Consider the following 20,112-nt stretch of genomic DNA (forward strand, 5'->3'; position numbering starts at 1 on the left):
AAGGCTTGCAACCAATGCCGAAGTCATTGCATCTGCTTACATTAGAGGAATGTTTGAATCAGCATCTCAAGTGGTATATTAGCCAGACAGTAGATCAGTAAACAAAACAGAGAAACAAGTATCTTGTTTAGAAGCATGCAAGTGTTTCTACAGAGGAAGGAGTATGACCGTTAGGATGTTTTTTAAACTGTAAACACATCATTACCCAGATGTTTAATTCCCCTCTTAGACTGCACAATAAATACAAATAAGCACTTTAAAAACTCTGGTTAGCATTCTTCAGAGCAACTTATCAAGCTATTATTTTTTCAAGTCCAGGAAATTTTATTTACATTCCTGCTTCTTCATTACCACACACCTAATATTTTTGATCTAATGATCCTCAAAACTGTGTGTTCACCAATCCCACAGGGGTAAGGGAGCACCTTGGATTGTTGAAGTCACTTTTTCTACATCTTTAAATATGTATTTTGAATTTAATTTTGCTTATCTATGAATATTTTAATAGATAGAATGTAATTCTGCCAAAAATATTCACACAGGAAACTGAGTAGGGATCTAATCAGTGTTTATAGGGAACCCACTTCCATTAAGCAACTGATCTTTGTCAGTCCTGTGAGTGCTTATAATAAACAAGTTCACTGTATATGTCCACACTGCCTATCTCTTTCCTTCCTCCTGCAGTCTGCAGCACAACTGGGGCTTCTAATCCATTTGTTTTCCACCCTCTGGCTACTTACTGCCCTGGCAGGCTTTGCCCCATCACTTACATTGGGAAAAACTCTTAAAACCTTGTGGGAAATAACAGGACTGTTTGGGCCAGACAAGGAAATTCAGCTCCAAGTGCAGAGTTAAGGAAGTTAAGTGCCAGTTAAGTCTGGCAATGAAAGGGTTTCATTTCACAATGATGGAAAGTGTTAGGAGTGGAAGGAAGAGAGAAAACATAAGAGTGGAGAAGAGTCAGATATCTCCCTGGAAAATTCAGGAAATATTAAAGAAAAGAAAAAAAAAAAAAAAGAGGCTAGAAATACTAGAAATACATCAGCCAACAACTGGCACTTTCTTAAGTTCATTACAGGAGCAGGAGCTGAATTCAAGATGAAGGAGCTGGTTAATACTGGGAAAAATAAGGATGATTTTCATATATTAAAAAAAGAAGAAAAAAGAAAACCCAAACAAATGAAGCTGAAAAGAAATATGCATGCTTTTGCTTTAACTCATTTCTTTTGGCTTTGGGTTTTTTTCAGTAAGACCTGGCAGGGATTTTCTCTCCCAGGGGCACATCACTGTGCTATTCCTCCTTGGCTGCACTGCTCCCATTTCCAGCTACAAACAGACTTGAAGGGCACAGCTAAACCAATGGGAAGCACTTTGCTGGGGGTATGGTCAGGGCTGCAGGCAGTGATGACCCAGGCAATTAGAATGCATGGAAGCAGCATGTATCTTCTACAAGCAGGAACCACTTTTCTGACTGTTCTGCCACACAACAACTGTGCAGCATGAAGAGGCTGCCGTGGCATCCAGCAGCTACAAACACTTCGGAAGACCCCATTTGTTTAGGCACATGAAACTTCATTTTCCCAACCTCTTAAGTTCTGGTTACAGCTTTTTGGGAGGAAAACATACTGACTTCTAAATTTCTACAAATGCTACAGTTTCAAATTTCAGTAATTCTCCCTTTTCACATTTTTCTTCCTTTGGCTGTTTTGTGTTCCTTTTCTTCCCTCCCCCGCCTCCTAAAAGTTTGGAGATTGTCCAAAGAAATTAATTAAACTTGAAGGATATGATATTTGTTTCTTGTTTCAACCTCTTTCCCAGATTCCTTCTGCTGGGCGTTGCCTTTAATTAACAGCATTTTTGTTTGAAATCACATACTTAATGATCCCTAGGTTCTCACTATTTTGTTTGGTTTGGGTTTTTCCTATTTCCTTCTGTTTCTTTTCTTTTCTTTTTTGTTTTGTTGTTGTTAAAAAATGTAAATTTATTTATTTGCGAAGACTATACTGTTTATCCAAGTGAATAATATCTTTAAGTGGAAAAATAAAAGCCAGGCCAATTTTGTTGCTTCTTTACTGTCTCAGTTTAATAGCTCTGTGGTTTCTACTTTTTTCTTTCTTTTTGTGTGTGTTTCTAATTACAGCTGTGCAACACACATCAAACTAGACTGTGGTTACAATTCTTGGTAAACTATGCTACTTAACATTTCATTTAAAAAACAATTATACTTTCCTCCCCCCAAGAAAACAAAATGAAACTACAATAATATTCTTTCCGTTACATCCACAGATAATTGATTTCCGCTGTACATTTAAAAAGCTTTTTTCTGTTTTGTTGGCAAATCTGATTCATTTAATTAATGTTTCAAAAGGTAAACTGATTCAATTAGGATAACTTTTCAATGGAAATAGTGAGATGCAGAATAAAGCATTTTCTAAGTTAGTTGAAGGATCTTATGTGACTTCCTCATGAGAGGAAAGCAGCCAGCTTGAAATCAACTGAATTTCATCAATAAAAGGAGAATGGGGCCTAGTGGAATCACTCTGGGGTTCAGCTGCTTGCAAAAAAACCCCATTTTATTTCCCACACTAATGTTAAAAAACTGGGGAGCTAATTATAAGGGTGTTTTTCACCCCCCTGCCACCTGTCCCCCACCGATAGCCAGCCTCATTGAGCCAAAAACAGCAAACAAAACACTTTTGAAAAAAAAAATTCTGACTAACTCTTTAGAGTTCCAAAATGAAGATAAAATCTTGCAATAGATTATGGATGTGAGCAGAGTATTGAATGTTTAGGGCTGCATTACATCTTGAACAGAAAATTATGTTACACCCTCCTCCTAGGAAGCTTTGTTTCTCAGCACCTCCTTTGTGGTAGGTGGACAATTACACACCGATGATGTGCCAGAAACCATTAGGGATAGGTAGCATCCATGTAAGGTGACCTATTTGGACCAGCAACAGGGCAGTGAAGCCAAGACTCCTTTCACATCCATCTTCTCGCCCTTGCTCTGCCAGTGCATCAGGAAAGGGACTGCTCTTTGTCAGTCTGTGTGAGGATGGACTTCACATAAAAACAAGCATAAGGAGAACGAGCCAGCTCAGACAGTGCAATCTGAGGACTCTGAGATCTGAAAAAATCCATGACTAACATCACTAAAGCCCCTGCCCACTTCAATAGCTCACAAGAGCTGTTTCATGAGACCCAAAACACATCCTCCTCCCTTTACTACTAGGAGTGAGTTAATGTTATCCTGAAACCCAGCAAGAAAGAGTAATTCTACTTGCCATATGCAAAACCAGATAGATTTTAAGTACAGGTTTGTGCACTTCCTAGTGGAGCCCCCAAAACCAGGAAAATCTGTTCTTTATCAGGGCTTTGGGTCATATGCCATTCATCTGTGTCCATGGCACCCTACTGATAGTGGCCTGTGGGACCGACACACAGAAGAAAACCAGCATGTAGCCCCTTTAATGCTGCATTTCTCCAGTGGATATATTTCAAGCTCAGGCTGTAAATGGCTTAAAATATAGGTACTGCTTTTCATTATTTGTGCCCAGACCGCCCACTGATGCTACTGAAGAGATGCATGTAGGAAATGCAGGGTATATTGTCCTATCTCATGAATGAAGGTTATGGCATTTCCTTCAAAAAATCATTTTCTTAATCATCAGGAATGACATCTGCTTTTGGTGAGAACAACTTGGAAATAGTCTCTTGCTTTCACCCCTGAAATTACTAGGTAATCATTTGTCTCTCTTATAAAACAGGAATCTTATTCCTTTTAAGTTTAGATAAGGGAAATGGAACACATTCAGCCAAAACATGCTAACTATCTTCCAACAGACCACAGAAGTCAGACAGATGCAAGCACTGAAGGAGGCTCACTTAGGTAGACAGGAAAACAACTGAGTTCACACACTACTTCTCCCCTCCCCAAGTTGTGCAATGAAGAATTACAAAGTCTCTGAAAACAGGAGCTAGTAGAGCATGCAGGATACTCAGAAATGCCCACACACCAAAACCTAAAGGACTGGGTTCTGCAGGGTGGTCAACCAAAAGGACTTTACGCTGATAACGCAATACCTGCAGCTTGATGTTCTGCTTGAGAAATGTGATGAAGAAGTTTCTAGAAGTATTTTGATCTGCACTGGAGCCTCCATGTGTACTTGCAGCTGAACAGTTAAAACAATTCCATGTTAGGAGAACACCAATTTCTTTAGTAGTTGAGCTTGATGGGTAGCACAAAGCCCATCTCTCCTCTCAAGCTCAGCACTTTGGCTAACAGGCCAAACAGCATTGTTGACAATAGAAATTACTGACTAATTCCTTTCACACACCTTGCTAAGGAGATAAGATAAGCCCAGACACAGTAGGGGTGTTTACACTAGTGTAACACCTTGGTATCTCTGGTACCATGTCCTACTCTCTATTCATCTGCCAAGGAGAATTCAAATGGGGGATAGGAGGCGATGATGACCATTCTTCACACACAGTAATACTGCTCAGAGTATGAACAGTGAAAGGTGGTTTACTCTTTTCTCCTGGTAAGACTCGGCCATGGAAGTGGAGGAATATGAGTTAGATGGGGAGAGGAACAAAGTAAAGCAAAAGATTTCCCCCCCTGAATCAGGAAAATGGGGATTTTTCCTGGTTCCATTCCTGTCTAGACACATTATGATGATCCAAATGGAAAGCATTTAATTCATACTTGGGGCAGGAAGAGGGATTCTCTCCTCCTGTGTTAAGAGAAGCCCACTCCAACAAACGCCTTTGCTCTCTCACCTCTGAAAACTCCTGATCAGACTCAAGGATATCAACTACAAGAGCAGTTTACAGCTTGGTATTGTAAAAAAACCCTTACTCTATCAGCACATTAACAAATCAGGCACAGTACACAGTCACTCTCCTTCCCATCGCTGCCCCTGTCCTAAATTCCCACTGGGAACAGATACCCAAGGCTCCTGGTTCCATTGTCAACATTCTTGTATCACTTACAGCTTTTATGTGACATTCATGGAATGACGATAGCTACAGTTCTGGCAAGATTGTATTTTCAATGTGCCTCATGATGTTCCATGTAAAGCCATACCAGCATGTTTTCAGAAGGTAGAAAAAAGGTGCAAACACAATAGAAATAATAATCAAGCAAGCTTAAGCAGTGGGGGAAGGAAATGAGCTAATTTCCAAATGCTCAGTGCCCAGTCATGGAGACCAAGGGCAGGTAAACAGGAAAAGAGAGGAAGGAGGAAGTCATTACACCTTTGGTTAGAGAAGCTTCTTGGGGTAGTTGTTTGAAGCAGCTGCTGCACTTTACAGAGGCTGAAGGACTATCTGAGAAAGGCTAGACCTTGTGGAGTCCATACAGCCAGCCATACAAGTCAGTTGAAACATTGTTACATGTTTGTTGACGCTCTTGCTAAATGCATTTTTGTTATTTTATTTATTTTTAATTTTACATTACTGTAAATCTATGTTTTTAATTCTTACTTTGAGTTGCAAGTAAAAATGCATCTTGCCTAGGGATAAAGTTGATTCTTAGCAATTTTACTCATGATATACACAGTGAGAAAACTCCCCAATCTGAGCTCCCTCACACTTCATTCCATTTGTTTTCATTTGAATACTGGGGGCTGAGACCTGAAAGAATACAAACTCAGATTTGTCGAATGGGCCAGACTCACTCTGGTTCTGTGATGATTTGCAAAAGTAGAAGCCCGTGGGCTGAGAATTCACGAGAAAAATGTGCTCCTATATCAAGGTACAAAGATAGGCTTTTCTCCATACCAAGAGTACCAGGAGTGGCCAGGGGCATATTCCATAAAGAGATTTGGGGTTTTGGTGCCCAGCCATGCAATAAACAAATCAGGCAGCCTGCAGAGAAGGGCTTCATGGGTCATGATCCCGTTGTCATGCTCCCCTGCAAAACACATCCTAGGGTGAAAGTGGAGGGTGCTTAGGACACCACAACATCTATGCAGATTAGCACAAGCCCAGCAACATTTAAGCATTTGAAAAACCCCTAAGGCTCTTAATGGATCTTCTCTTAAGCCATAAAAAGGTAGAGAGGACCAGGGAATCTGAGGAATTTGTCAATTAAGTGACTTCAACCAGTTGGAATATTGGGGGACCCTGGACGCTGAAGTCTGGGAAGTGTGGCAATAGGGCACCAACAATAATATGGGTTCTCTTCTCTCACAGCTCAAGAGAAATACTGACACAACAAAGTGTAATTTTAATTTCCCTGCTCATGTTTCAGGGAATCTTTGAATTTGCATTTAATTCTCTTTTTTCCTTTGCTGCTTGTATTCTCTCCTTATCCCAATAATCCAAAAGTGTTATTTTCTCTCTAATTTTTTCCCACAGATGGCAGGGTAGGGAAATAGAAAACAGAAGTCAGAGACCTTGGGAGTATAATGAAAATGAAATCATGTGCCTCCAGATTAAAAAGAGGAAATGTATTAAACCTTTAAAAATACAGATTAATCAATTATGTATGCAAAAGAGGACTCAAGAATTACAGTCATGAAAAGCGGAAGGAAATTCAGAAGTACAGTATATGCCTCTGGGATCCTCCTGACTCAAATCCAGCGAGGGGATGTATTTTCCCTCCATGCATGCCCATAAATCCCATGAATGTCAAAGGGACACTGTTCATTTCAAAAAGGCCCAAAATTTAGGTTTGGAGAAAAGAAAAAGGAAATAGGTTTCATAAAACACTATCATAACAGCAACAGCTTTAAAATTTTCAAGCACATTTCAGTGACCACTAAGCAGGGGAAAAAAAGAGAGAATGAACAACTTCTGTCACATTGTTACAATTCCCACACCAGAGACTGTCCTTTACTGACACCACTTTATTGGCTTTTATACTATATTATACTAGTGGAAGAGGCCTGTGGCTCTCACAAATGGATGCACCAGGGAACAGCGTGGGGAAGCACCCCAAAAAGGATGCCTTGTGCCCTTTAGGATAATCCAATGACCTGGCCTGCCAGCAATATTGTAGAGAAAAGATCAAAATGTCACCACCTAAATTTAGTGTTTGGTTTTCTGCTGTTGCAGTCCTTGAGAGACACTCAGGGTGTCTTCTGGATGAGAACATAAAGAAAGAAAAAAATGTAGTGACCCTTCATATATATGTGCTTGGAGGGCCAAATTTTACCCAACCAAATTGTCTGAAACAGTACGCTAATTCTTAAAATCAACATAAAAGTGAAACACCGCTGGTGGTGGTGTTTTCCTTCAGTTCTTCCATTATTCTGACTAGGTTTCCAGGACCACGTCCTTTTGTGTCAACAAATTACCTAAATTTTAAACTCACATTGCTTTATATAGAAATATAGTGTGTCAGAAATGTCCTGTTGCTTCAAGTCCAAGAATTGATTAACCAACCAATCAGCAATACATTAAGAACATTTTAATTACTGCCAAAATAAAACCAATAGAATATTTTCCTAGCCCCTATATCCAAAATTCTCAGAACTGTCCTGAACTTACTTTCTAGATCTTCAGCACTCTCATGATTCAAAAGTTTCTTGTTGTAAATATAGATATATTTGTGGCCAGTGGTTTTCCTTTGTGTTTGTATCAACATTGACCTGAACAATGCTGAAACACTGCTTTCCCTACTCATCCTTTATCCTTCTTTCCACTGTAGAATTATATACTTCTCCCAGACTTTGCTTTGCCAAGTCTTCCTGCTTTCATCTGATCCATCAAAGTTGCAGCTCCTGGATGATCCTACCAGGTCTTTCTTGTATCTGCTTCAGATCCAGTCACTTAATATGGAAGGACACAACTATTCACACAGTCACTCTAGCTGGCTCCTTCTTGTACTTAGCACAACATATTCTAACTTCCCTGTCTCTGCTGGAAATACCTCACCAGTGCAATTGGGATGGCGTGCTACTGCTTGTGGATGTGTATCCATCAGTCTTTTTCCACAGGTGTTGACATAACAAAAGCTCCTCGCCAAGGGCAGAAATGCTAGATATTAGATCTTAAATGAACATTTTTTGCTGCTAACTGCTGTTAACTATGATCACATTACTACTACCTCACTTCTCAGAATCATTTGTGCAACAATTTTTGTAGCATATTCTCTACAATACTCTACATAATATCAACAATGTCTTCCAATTTTCAAGGTCTAGGAAACTTTGTTAATATAAATCTAATTGTGGCATTCATTGACAAAAATATTAAATAAGGTCCCACACTGGCTACTGCTGACTTCAGCTACATCTTAGAAAGCACTGAAAGTTTTTGCATAGTTAGAGTAAAACAATTGCATTTCTGTTGAAGACAGAACAATTTGTCACACTCTGTAGTAAAAGGTGAAGATTAACAAACAGAGGAGATAGTTATACTGATGTTCAAAGAGATTTTAACTCTGGGTTTCCTTCTGTCCTGAAGGAATTTTTAAGTCTGTGAAAGACACATATCTTTTCTCACCAACATATGTTTCCCTACTGTCAGAATTGCCCATACTAAATAGTTCACATTTTATTCCTTCAGAAAGCAGCTTAACACTTTTGACATTACAGAAGCTTTTCTGTAAAGCAAAAAATGTGCACATATAATGCAATACATAGTTATGACTATGCTATTCAGGTATTATTGTAGGTGTCATGGAATTTCACCAAGACCTCTGCATCCCTTTGCAACAGGTGGGCACTTCCTCTTTTCCTGTAGGTTACATTACAGCCTGTGGCAACTACAAAAGAGAAATATGCTATTTTGTCTTGGACCATACACGGTTTGAAAAATCTACCAGTTTTCTTGCTTAGCTCAAACTTCTTAGAAATCAAAATAAGTTTCACTCATGCTTAAGAGATTTCTTTGAAATCCCTGGGAACAGCAAGATAGCACAATCTAGTACAGTACAACTTGTTTTCATTTAACTTATGTATGATTTACTTTTCCTCTAACATTATATGTAGGTGTATTATTCCTTCCATTTTCCCAAAAAAAGTATATCAGCTGATGGGATTTTGACTTCAGAAGGATCCTTCTTTTTTTTTCCCATCTTGATTTTTCCACCACTTCATCTTTTTAGCCTCTTATCTAAATTAATTTACAAACAGCAATCCTATTCAGAGAAATAAAATCAGTTAATTATGTCAAATATACAGAAAAAAAACCCCAACCTGAAAAGACACAGATAAGCAAACAGTATCCCAGTGTGTATGTCTGAGGAAAGTTTGCTGTCTACATTTCTCAAAGAATCAAATGCTGTGAAAGGAAGCAAAGTATAGTAAGAAAACTGTTGTGACTGCAACTTTGAAAGTCTTATCATTGTGCTAGGAAAAAGATCTTTGTTGCACAGTGCCATCAACCTGCAGTAATACATAATAATTATCACACACTATAATAAAAGCTGACAATTATACACACATGCCATGCTAAACATCACAGGATTTTAATCATCTACAAGCAAGAAGAATTTCCAAATTCCCTTTTGTCATGGGTTGGCACTGGCCAGATGTTAATGCACCCATGAATATGTTGGGTTTTTTTCCCTAACAGCTACTGTGGGATGTGATCAGGAACAGAGCAGAGCAGGCTTAAATCTTGAAAACAAAAAAACACCAAAACTTTATTACATTACATAAGAACAGGGACAGAAATACTCTTAAACACACACAGAGACAGAAATAAAAACTTCTTAGAACATTTCTTCTCCCAGTTTCTACCTCCCCACACATCACTCTTCACAGACCAACCTTTGGGTTTTAGATCAAACAATCACTACTCAAAAAAACAAACCAATCTTCAGTTCAGCAAGGGAGAGAGGAGTCTCTCTCGCACCACAGACTGTTCTCCAGAAAACACGGGTCTACCCCTTATGTGTTCCCATGTCACCCGTGGCACCGCCCGGAAAAGTCTGCCAGGGTGACTCTCTCTTTTTCCTATGTCCAGTGCTCTCACCGCTGTCCATGGGCTGAAGCTGCATACAGGGCTCTTTTAAGGATACTTGCATGCCGAGCTCTCCCCTTTTTACCCAGGGGCCGGGGTTCCAGGAGCAGGTCTGCCCTGAGGGCAGAGGGCACCACCTCACCCTCCCCCTCTCTTCTCTGCTCGCTCCACTCTTCAAGTGCCAGTCACTGTAGCAAAAGCAGGGGCAGCTGTATCTACCTAAAAAATGCAGTTTATGTTCAAAAGAGACTCAAGTTCAGTCCATGGCTGACATTATGCAAGAAAAGTCCAGCTCCAAAGGCTACTCCTCTCATTCTTTGCCCATCAGGTTCCTTCCAATCGTGCTTTATCACCTCGGTCCCAGGCCGCTTCCTTCTCCTTATTTCTAAAATCACCAGTCATGAGAATCAATGTCTAAGAAAAGTTTCTTTCTGCTAAGCAAGGGTTAACAGTTTTTATCTCCCAGCAGGGTGTGGGCTCAGGCACTCCCAGGCTGGGCAACTCCCACGTGGCTCGGCACCTTCTCCCGGCGTTTGGGGGAAAGAGGGGGTGAGCACACACAGAAGGCACTTCCACAGTTTTCCACCCCTCCATCCTGGATGGGGCAGCTCAGTTCTAGTCCTGTCCATTCTCTTCTCCCCCCGGCGGTTCCGGCTTACCTGAGCCCGACCACGTGTTTTCCCCTCCCCCACCCAGCCTCGTGGCTGGGCAGGGGAAGGAGGCCTGACACGTCCCTCTGCTGAAACCGGGATCTGAAAAGAGACCGAACCCCCTTGGGGGTCCTGCTTTTAACTCTTTGTGTCCTCAGAGGCGTGTCCAAACCTCCGAGTGACCAATCCAGGTGCCAGCAGAAAAGCTGATCACTGATTGGACTGCCCACATCCCCCTGGAAAAATTCACCTCCCCCGCAACCACGACACCTTTCTGATTATTTTCAGCCTTAAGGAATATATCCCCTTACAAATATTCACACTGACTTTTTGAGGCAACTTAGAAGAAACGTTCAGCCATGGCACAGACTATCATGAAAGAACCAGAAGTGGGTGTCTGGGGCAAGATCCTATTACATTGGGTGCTGACTCATTCAAAGTTGGTTGCAGATGGATAATAGGTAGTGCACTGTGATTTCCATGCAGCAAATGGGGTGCTGGGAAGAGACACTGTATGCTCTCGGTGGTTCTCAAGCTGCTTCTGTCTCCATGATGTTGCCCTTCCAGTGACCTGCTTTCTTCAGAATTTATTTCAAAAATAAAATATGCTTTTTAGGCTACTTTGAAATTACTTTACTTAAGGATCAGCTTACCTTAAAATATATAATATAAATTTGTACAGTGATAATTGTCTGTTCCTCCCGAGTTTCTAAACTAGAAGTTACTGTGACCACTCCACCTTTTTGTCCTGTATGCACTTAACTCGTAAGCAACCACACAATATTATTGTGTAGTTTCAGATAGTGTAGGATACATTTACCATAGTAAAAATAAGATGTTGTCCCAGTAGCTTATTCTTACAGAACTTTTGGCATTTAAAATACAGATCACCTCACAGTGATTACCACATGAAACTGTTACTCTGTTTTAGAGGTCCAGCACAGCAGTCTGACCTACCTGTGTTCACAGGATTGAGTTCAATCCCTGCTTTCAAAATTTCCCTAATTCATCTATTTCAGTGCAGTTTACTTTGTTGTCTCTAAGTCCATACCTTTTTATAATCTAGCTCATGCAGTTTAGACAGCATTATCTTAAAAATATCATGCTTTTATAAGACCATGTAACAAAGTGGGATCTTCAAAGATAAAATATTCAGTTGCTATTTTAATAGGGTTACTTGCCCTGATCACTTGATTCATCCACAAATTCAGCTATAAAATCAAGAAGTCAAATGTCAGTGCCATTCCCTGGAAAGCACTACCAATACCAAATTATACATTTCTCTCTTCCCAAACTGCAGCTAATTTTCTTCTGCTCCATGTAAAACAAACAACATTTGTTAAGTATCGCAATACAGGCACCATTCAATGGATGTTTTAATGTGAATTCAACACATTCATTAATTTACCAGAATTTTCCCCAAAACGTACACACTTGGCAATGTGCAAGAAAGACATGTCTCATTTCATATGGTTTCTTAAAGGCTGAAAAGCATGTGTCAATTTTTCACTTTGTTGTTTAGCATTTATGGTGTTCAAAAGCTGGTAGTTTGGTTCTGCAACATGTTCAGAATTGCTGAAGAAAAATAATTTAACTTTTGAATAAACATCAGAAGTCTCATAAAGAAGGAAATAAAACTATTTGAAGGTATTTAAAATCATTGCTTTCAAAGCAATGAAACTGTAAAACTTTGAAGGTTAAACTGCAAGCTTCCTGCCTCCCTCCTTCAGCTAGGAATTGCTCTCAAATAGCATGAAGTCCTGGAGACCTGGCTCCTGGAGTAGGCACTCAGGGAAGATACTTGGAAAGCAGGCAAGATTTCATAAGGATGTCATTAGCACTTTGTCAGAAGGATTTTGAAATGGGTAGGCTTCTGGAAAATTTTTAAAACATTAGCTTTTTGAGGAATTTTCTGCTGAACTAACTTTTAGAAGCGATTCAATGGGGCATCACTTTAAGCAAGGAAGAGACCATGATGTGCTTGAGATTTTAAAATCCAAACCACAAAGCCATGTATTAGTGCAGAATATTGATGTGAACACAATGTAGCCTTCAGTATTATTCTGATGAAAAATGAACCCCTCCGTCTGACCCCCCAATGGTCTTCTACATTTGAAATAGTTTAATAACAACACAGAAACTCATACACCTTCAGAACGTATTTTTTATTTTTCTGTACTCCTCCATTCTCAAAAGATGTGTTTTTCTTTACAGATGTCCTGCTTAGGAAACTCGAACTGAAAGCTGAGTTGCTTCAATTAGCATGTCTTATTTGTCTGTTTCTGTTTCTTGACTTCATATGCTTAGGTCTTCAAAGCAGATCTTCAGGGCAAATTCTTGTGGATATCTATTCCCAAATGCATTTCCCACAAATAGCCTTTAAGATTTATTTAAAAATTAGATATTTTGTTTAACATTCTTTCTAGATGACCTTTCGCTTGTCACAGTGACCTCATCCTACCCTTTCTTCCACTGTCAGTGTTTGCTGTTATCTGCTCCCTTCCTTTTTCCTTCACCTCTCATTCTCATTTGGCTCTTTTCTCTCCTCACTCTACAAAAATACCTTGTTTCTTCTCCTAGTTAAAATCTCCTACCTTTCACCTCATTTACATCTATAATTTCTTCTTTTCCTTGTAAACAGGCTGAAGATTCTCTTTAGAATAACTCCCTGAATTCCTTCCTTCTAGTGCTACCTTGTATTCCCCATATGTTCTCTTCTTCCTGTACCTTGCAGAAACAAAAATGGCAAATCCTTAGCTAAATCTCAATAGTCCTTCTACATCTTCAACTTCCTGGCCCTATGAGTATTACTAAAACTATCAAATAGTCTCCTCTTGACCACCTCTCCTTTCTTGATTCCTAATATTTCCACTTCTTTTCTCATCAATTTTCTTCTCTTCCCTTGCCTTTTCTAAGCATTCCACAAGATTCCCTTCTCTTCCTCTTCTACCCATTGTAGATAATTTCATGCACTCCTGCAAACAAATCACAATTTCCATAACGCAGAACCAGAGCTCTGTTCCATAGCAATTTATTCCAGATACAGGTCTTTCTACTCCAATGAGAGTCTTGATAAGTCTCTGGGTATTACACTAATGGTAACTAAAAGCCCTGAATGTTCACAAATCCTTTCTCTTGTCTTCATCTTTGATTGTGGTGAGCAACGCTGATTTCAGCCTTGGATGTCCACATGCAGAAGCATGAGATCCTGTCTTCTCACTGAGTCTCCCATCTGTTCAGCCCACACCATTTCCACACACTGTCTCTAAACAATAGTCTTTATTGTCTCTTACTGCTGAAGTTCTTGTCTGACGCTCATCTCGATTAGCGCAATGCCCTTTTCTCTGGCCCTCACAAAAGCACTCTTGCCCTGCTCATTTCAGGCACCAGCAATATAAATCATTTTCCTGGCCTGTTGTTCTGACTATACCCATTATCTTTGAACCCTTTCAATGATTCCTTTTTCCTCTGGGACATCAAGATTATTGTGACTCTCTTAACTTTCAAAGCCCTTCATGGCTTACTCCCAACTTGTCACTTTTTATTCACTATCAAAATATAAATGCCCAGTATCAGTCAGCCCCAGATGCCAGCTTCAATTGATCAATTTGTTAAATTTTCCAACAAGCATCTTTTGTGCTTTCTCCCTTGCTGCCCCTCAGGCTTGAGAAGAGCCTGCATGTGCATTCATAAAACCAACTGTTATCCTCCTTTGAATCCCTCATTAAAATTCTCCTTTGCCAAAAACTTGAACATGGCTAGCTTACAGGCGCGTGGAAGGCACCCCCTAGTATGATCTTGTTATTCCCTTATTCTTATCCATCTGTGGTCACGTATATTTCGATTACATTATTTTAAGCCATTTGGGACAGAGCATGGATGTTTCATGTTTCTCCAGCACTCGGTGTGAAGTGGTTCTAGACCACAATTTGGCCTGCAGGGTGCTGTGGTAACACAAATGAGAAAAAAAAAAAGTATAAAGAAAAGCAGCAGAGAGAGAAGCATATGAGCAAGCAGGGCAGAGTGATTTTTTTTTAAAACATTTTGTATGAACATTTGCAAGAAACTTCCTGCTGGTTTCAGTCACTGCAGAAAGGAAGAGTAGACAGCCTATTCTGGTTTGGACAGCTAGGCACAGGAACATGGCAGACAAATAACACACGGGTAAAGACCTTTACATATTCATGCCTATAAGCTGAACACAGACTGTATTTTTTAGAAACATGGCTTTGGAACTGCTCACAGAGCCAAGTCAGTTACAGCAAACAGTATCAGACAGTTTAAGTTGGTTTGAGCTTCCAGCACATAAAAAGATGCATACTTACTTTCTACAGGTTTCTAATTTATTTTTTTTCAAACTATTCAGTGGTACAATAATGATCTATTATTTGCCTACTGTTTTCATGCACCCACCCTTCCAGGAGAGCTAAATTGTTCAATGTTTCCTTCCATTGCAATGCTATTGAACCAAGTTTTATGGTAAGTATTTTGAAGGCAGATGTAGGATACAAAACATAGCAGCTCAAGTACACACTGCACTGACTGTGTGCTTTTTGGGGAACTGTCCAGAACACTCCTGACCTTCCTTTAAAGAGAAGGCTGGGAGAAAAAGTACCCTACACCCTATCCAAGATTTTAAAGTAACCACAGCAAGCCCTCTTATAATTAAGCTGCTCTACTCCGTTCACTTTCTTTCTAAGTTCACCGTAACCAAAATTGCAGTGAAAGAATTCAGGACCTTTATTCTCTTTCATTATAGCTAGACTTTTGCTACATGGGTGATTCTCAAAAGGGGAATTGTTAGTGGTGGTTTTCTCTCTGGGTCAAAATTATAGCACCTATTTCTACTTCTGCACGTACAGCTCAGCAGCTCACTAGGGTGCCTGCTGCTTACAAGACAGAGTTTCTCCTGCTCTGGGCTGGATTTACAGGACATGTCTATGACTTATGTATCTCATACTTTTTAGGAGCTTCACCTTTCTGAGATAAGGCCAAGTAAGTGCTGCAGGAACAGAGCTCACTGATTAGAAGCTGCATGCTAAATGCAACAATCAACAATTGCTTTAGCAGCAATCAGAGAAACAAAGGGAAAATGTACTGGCCACATGAAAAGCTTTGGCTTTGTTTTGACTTAGATTAATTCAATTATGTTTTAAAAAAAAGCTAAATTCCAAGTACAAGAAATCAGTAAATTTACATAGAGATTAGGTAATAAAAGGTCTGTTGCACTGTATTCTCATTGGATGTCATGGCTTTCACTCTAAGTCAGATTTACAAAATATCACTTTTAAGGAGATATAGGTGTCTTAAATTCCTTTCTCATTTCTTTTCTTTTAAATTTCACCTAAAAGCTTAACTCCTTTGCCTTGCAATGTAGAGTGCTGTATGCATATAGAATTCTTATTGCCGTGCTTTAAAGCTGCCATGCCCTGCAGGCTCCCCCTCCCTCTGTGTTGTATCCTATTTGAAGACCTTAATGAAAGGGCCTGGTTCCAGAATCACAGCAGCTTGTCTGCACAACCAAATTCCATCTCCTAATGAGTTCCTCTAAATCTGCCATCAGGTGACTTTATTGACTCTATGATCATAATGAGGTAGCAGCTCACTTTCTGCAGTTCTGCTGGTTTCAAGCCTGAAGTTCTCCTCTGCTCCCGGACTTCAGCTGATATTTAATGATGAGAAATCAAGCAGGGGTTTAATGTCTGCAAGAAATGTCCCTGAAGTGCAAAAAGCCCCAGACAGCACTCTTGAAGCTTTCCAGAGCCATATGACTCTCTAATGGTACACTAACAAACAGGAAATCTGCCCATCAGTAGCTAATTGACATATCTGAAGGTTTAATTGCTTCCCTATTAGGGAAGGTGATGCAGTATTCAAGTTGTCATTAAAACAAACACACTCTTTAATACATGAGGATTTATCTGAAACACATATCTCTATCTAATCTCCAAACCCTTGGTTTGAAACTGTTCATCTCCCAACATTGTTTCACCGTTTCATTCCAGCATAATTGGAGATTATCCTATGACATGTGAATAGGTACAAGCTGTTCAGGAAAGAATGCAATCTTTAATGAGTGCAGTGCAGGCAGCTCAGACACACATGGAGTCCCATTACCCTCAGGAGCCTAAGTGAAATTTCAGTGAGCGACAGCATCTTCCTACGTGGATGTAAAGCATCAGGCACACTTTTGTTCTCATATATCTAATAAGGGGATGGGAGTGTGGCAAATGAAAGTGAAGAGGCCACCTGCCCCTGACTGTTTTGTCAGGGTTTTATCAGAGTTTTCTTTAGCTTTTTCACTATGATCTTTAAATAGTTTCATTTGGTCCCTATTTGTTAAAAATTGATGATGAAATTTTAATTATGTTTGAATTCTTCAGATTCCACTTAGTCCTGAACTCACCTAGAAATTGAGCAAGTATCACTCAGAGATGGACAACGTTTATCTTCACATCAATTTTTTCTCTCAGTTTTTTGTCCTTTTTCTCACTTGAGATGAGAATTAAGGATGTCTAATCACCAGCAAAGAATCAAGCTCAGAAGATCTGCAATATTCAATGTGGTTTTGCAGATTGGATAGAAATTTTCAGATAAGCTGTAATTTTTTCTGACCTTTAGACTGAATCGAACTGAAGTTGAGGTTCAGATATTCTCTTCTTGAATTTTAGTGAGAGGTAAGAATCACAGAATCATAGATTGCCAAATGTTCTTTTGGTAATTTGAGGCATTTAGTGAGAGAACCCAACCCTTTTCATTTCTGCTTTAAACTTGAGAGAGATATTTTTAAAATTCCATTTTCACGGATCCAGTGTTTTTCACATTTCTGCCTCCAGACTTGTAGAATTCTCACATTGCTGATGGGAATATGTATGCATATATGTGAGTGTATGTGTGTGTGTAATGTACAGTTAGTGTAATCCTTTAGGTATTAGGTCAGGACTGTTCCCAATCATATCCTCTCATAAATGGCACCTTTTAGCAGAACATCTGGAACAGCTACTACACTTTCTCCTGTTCTGTTTTACATTCATTCCATACCACTGAAAAAAGGGAGAGAGGCTGATAGTAAATATATCACTTTGGGCTCCCAAATTTTATGCTAATACATTAAAAAGCATTCAATTGGATACTGGTAACTCTGTATAATATAATCGTGTAATACCATTCACTGTATTAGAGCTTTAATTGCAATATAATTACATTATATTACATGAACTTGAAGGAGGCCCGAATTGCCCACATGAAGAGATTCAGTCCTTCCATCAACAATGGAAACAGAGAATATAAATAGAAAAACATATGAGAAGAAGAAGTGTGAATTTGAATAATGGGGAAAAGTATTTCTGAAGGATGCTTTCAAAGAGTGACCCTTTAAAATAGGATTTGTCAACAGCAATGGCCCTACAGGCCAGCTAACTCAGAGATGACTTCAGGCATTTGAATGCATTAGCTGCACAGTAAGGCTGGAATCACTCAGGGAATGCTAGAACTGGTCTTGGTGTGCTCCTTAACCAAGTTTAGAATTCCCTGTACCTACAGCCATACCTACAGTCTCAGAGCAGTCTCCCTGCTGATTGGTGTGTCCCTACAGCAGCCTGGCTGGGTAGGCTCAGCATCCTCATTTCACAGCACTGTGGGTCAGGTCAGCACTGAATTCGAATGGAAACCTGAACAGAAGCTGGAGGCAGCTGATCCCAGCCAGCCCCTAGGAAAGCTGCTTCAAGGGCCTGCACAGTTGCTCAGCTCCTGCCTGACCAAGGTGCTACAGAGGTTTCATTAAATTAAACCCAGTGATCACCTAGACTGATACTAGAGGAAATAAATTGTTGAATTCACTGCTGTTTCCAAAGAGAAATGGCTATCCATATTTCACCATTGCAATAGTACCCTACCTTGGAGGTATGAACATCTGTTGGCATGATTACTTGAGAGCCAGCTGACATTTTCACGGCAGTGGCAGTAGTAATGTGTATCACTGACCTGTCTCTTAAAGCCCTTCACTGATGTTTGGTGAACTTTCCTGGACCCACAGATACTCATTTTTATTTGAGCTGAAATTCAGCCATCCTTGTGTTGCAGATGTTGTCAAGCATTTAAGGAACCAAACTGACATCAAGGCGTTGTTTCTGTCATTAGAGTTTGTGAGGCAAAAACCCAATTGTCACTATAGGACACAAACAAAAGATGAGAGACTCCAAATATTTCAGAAGGCAAAAGGCATAAAAATTGTCTAATTTTATAAGGTGTTGTGATACAGACTTAATATGATTGGTGAACAGGAATGATACTTTCCCAATCCCATTTGGTTAAACAAGAGAAACAGGCAAAATGTTTTTCTCTGAGAACCAGAAAGGCAAAACACCACCTGCAGAAAGATTGTTTTGGGAAAGGATAGTTGTTTTGTTTCTTTGAAGAAGCTTTCCTAAGAAACTTTTCCCTTGGGAGAGGAGTTAGCAGCTACCAGCAGGCTAAAATCTCTCAGGCCCAAAAATATCAGGCCCATACCCAGTAGGTAAGATTTTGGACTGTTAGCTCTAGAACCATATTATTCTTTCATAGAATATTGTAAAGAACATAATTTAAAAGTCCCACATATTAAATCTCTTTAGTCTTCTTAACACTAAAATCATATCTATAGATCTTCTTTTTGCCATTATGAAACATTGCATGCAGGTAAAAAAACTCCAGTCTTGCTTGGGCCTACAGGATTTCAAATTTTTGAAAGCCTGCACCATCAGAAGAGCATTCCAGAGATCTGTGGGACCAGGAATTCTGTTTAGGTGTAACAAAACAACCATTCCTGTTTTGATTTCATATGTCTAGTATCTATGGCATGCATACAGCAAAACATTTTCTCTTATTTTGCCCAGCAGAAACTCCAATAAGAGCCATCAGTACAGTGGTATTCTATTGTGTCCCTTCTGCTGAAATACCAACACCTTGCTTTTTCTCCTGTGATTTATAGGAAACAAAGAAGGGAGACTGTTTTGTGTTCTGACAGGTCTAGAGAGGATTTCATGCAAAATGCAACAAAATACTAAGTGTAAAGGTCAGCCATGCCTTGGCTTAGGCATGGTCAAGACACCCAATGCAAGAGAAGCCAAATCAAAACCCAGAGATCTCAGAAATTATTGTGTACAAGTTCTGACTAGAGTTGATGCTTTCCTAAGCCTTGCTGTTTGCAGCTCCAAGCCTTTCTCACTGTATCCCACAAACAAATTTTGCGAAAACTAATCCACGTGACGCCCTTTATTAAAGATGTTGGTGAGATTCCCTTACAAGCATTCTCCCACTTTGCATCCAGTAGCAAGCAATGGGGCAGGTGCAATGTGGAGACTGATTTGAGCTCCAGAGAGAGAAGAGGTGAATATATATTTTAAAACAACAGTGCTAGAAAACACTAGTGTATAACTCCAGTTTTGAAGGGTATTGGACCAAGGAAAGTGGGAAGGAAAGTCCATCTTGGTGAGGGAACTAACCTGGCTGTGTACCACGGTTGCTCTGGGGCAGTAGTGAGATTGGCCTTGGGATTGCAATAGCA

The 20,112-nt window shown here is 39.8% G+C and overlaps 1 long non-coding RNA gene across 1 annotated transcript in view; it reads left to right on the forward strand.

Moving 5' to 3' along the window:
- LOC134554641 (uncharacterized) overlaps positions 1–20,112 on the forward strand; it is a 75,591-nt gene that overhangs the window by 22,114 nt on the left and 33,365 nt on the right. The gene's annotated exons all lie outside the window — the stretch shown is intronic.

The sequence above is a fragment of the Prinia subflava genome, chromosome 1 (genome assembly GCF_021018805.1).
Source record: "Prinia subflava isolate CZ2003 ecotype Zambia chromosome 1, Cam_Psub_1.2, whole genome shotgun sequence".
Classification (NCBI taxonomy): domain Eukaryota; kingdom Metazoa; phylum Chordata; class Aves; order Passeriformes; family Cisticolidae; genus Prinia; species Prinia subflava.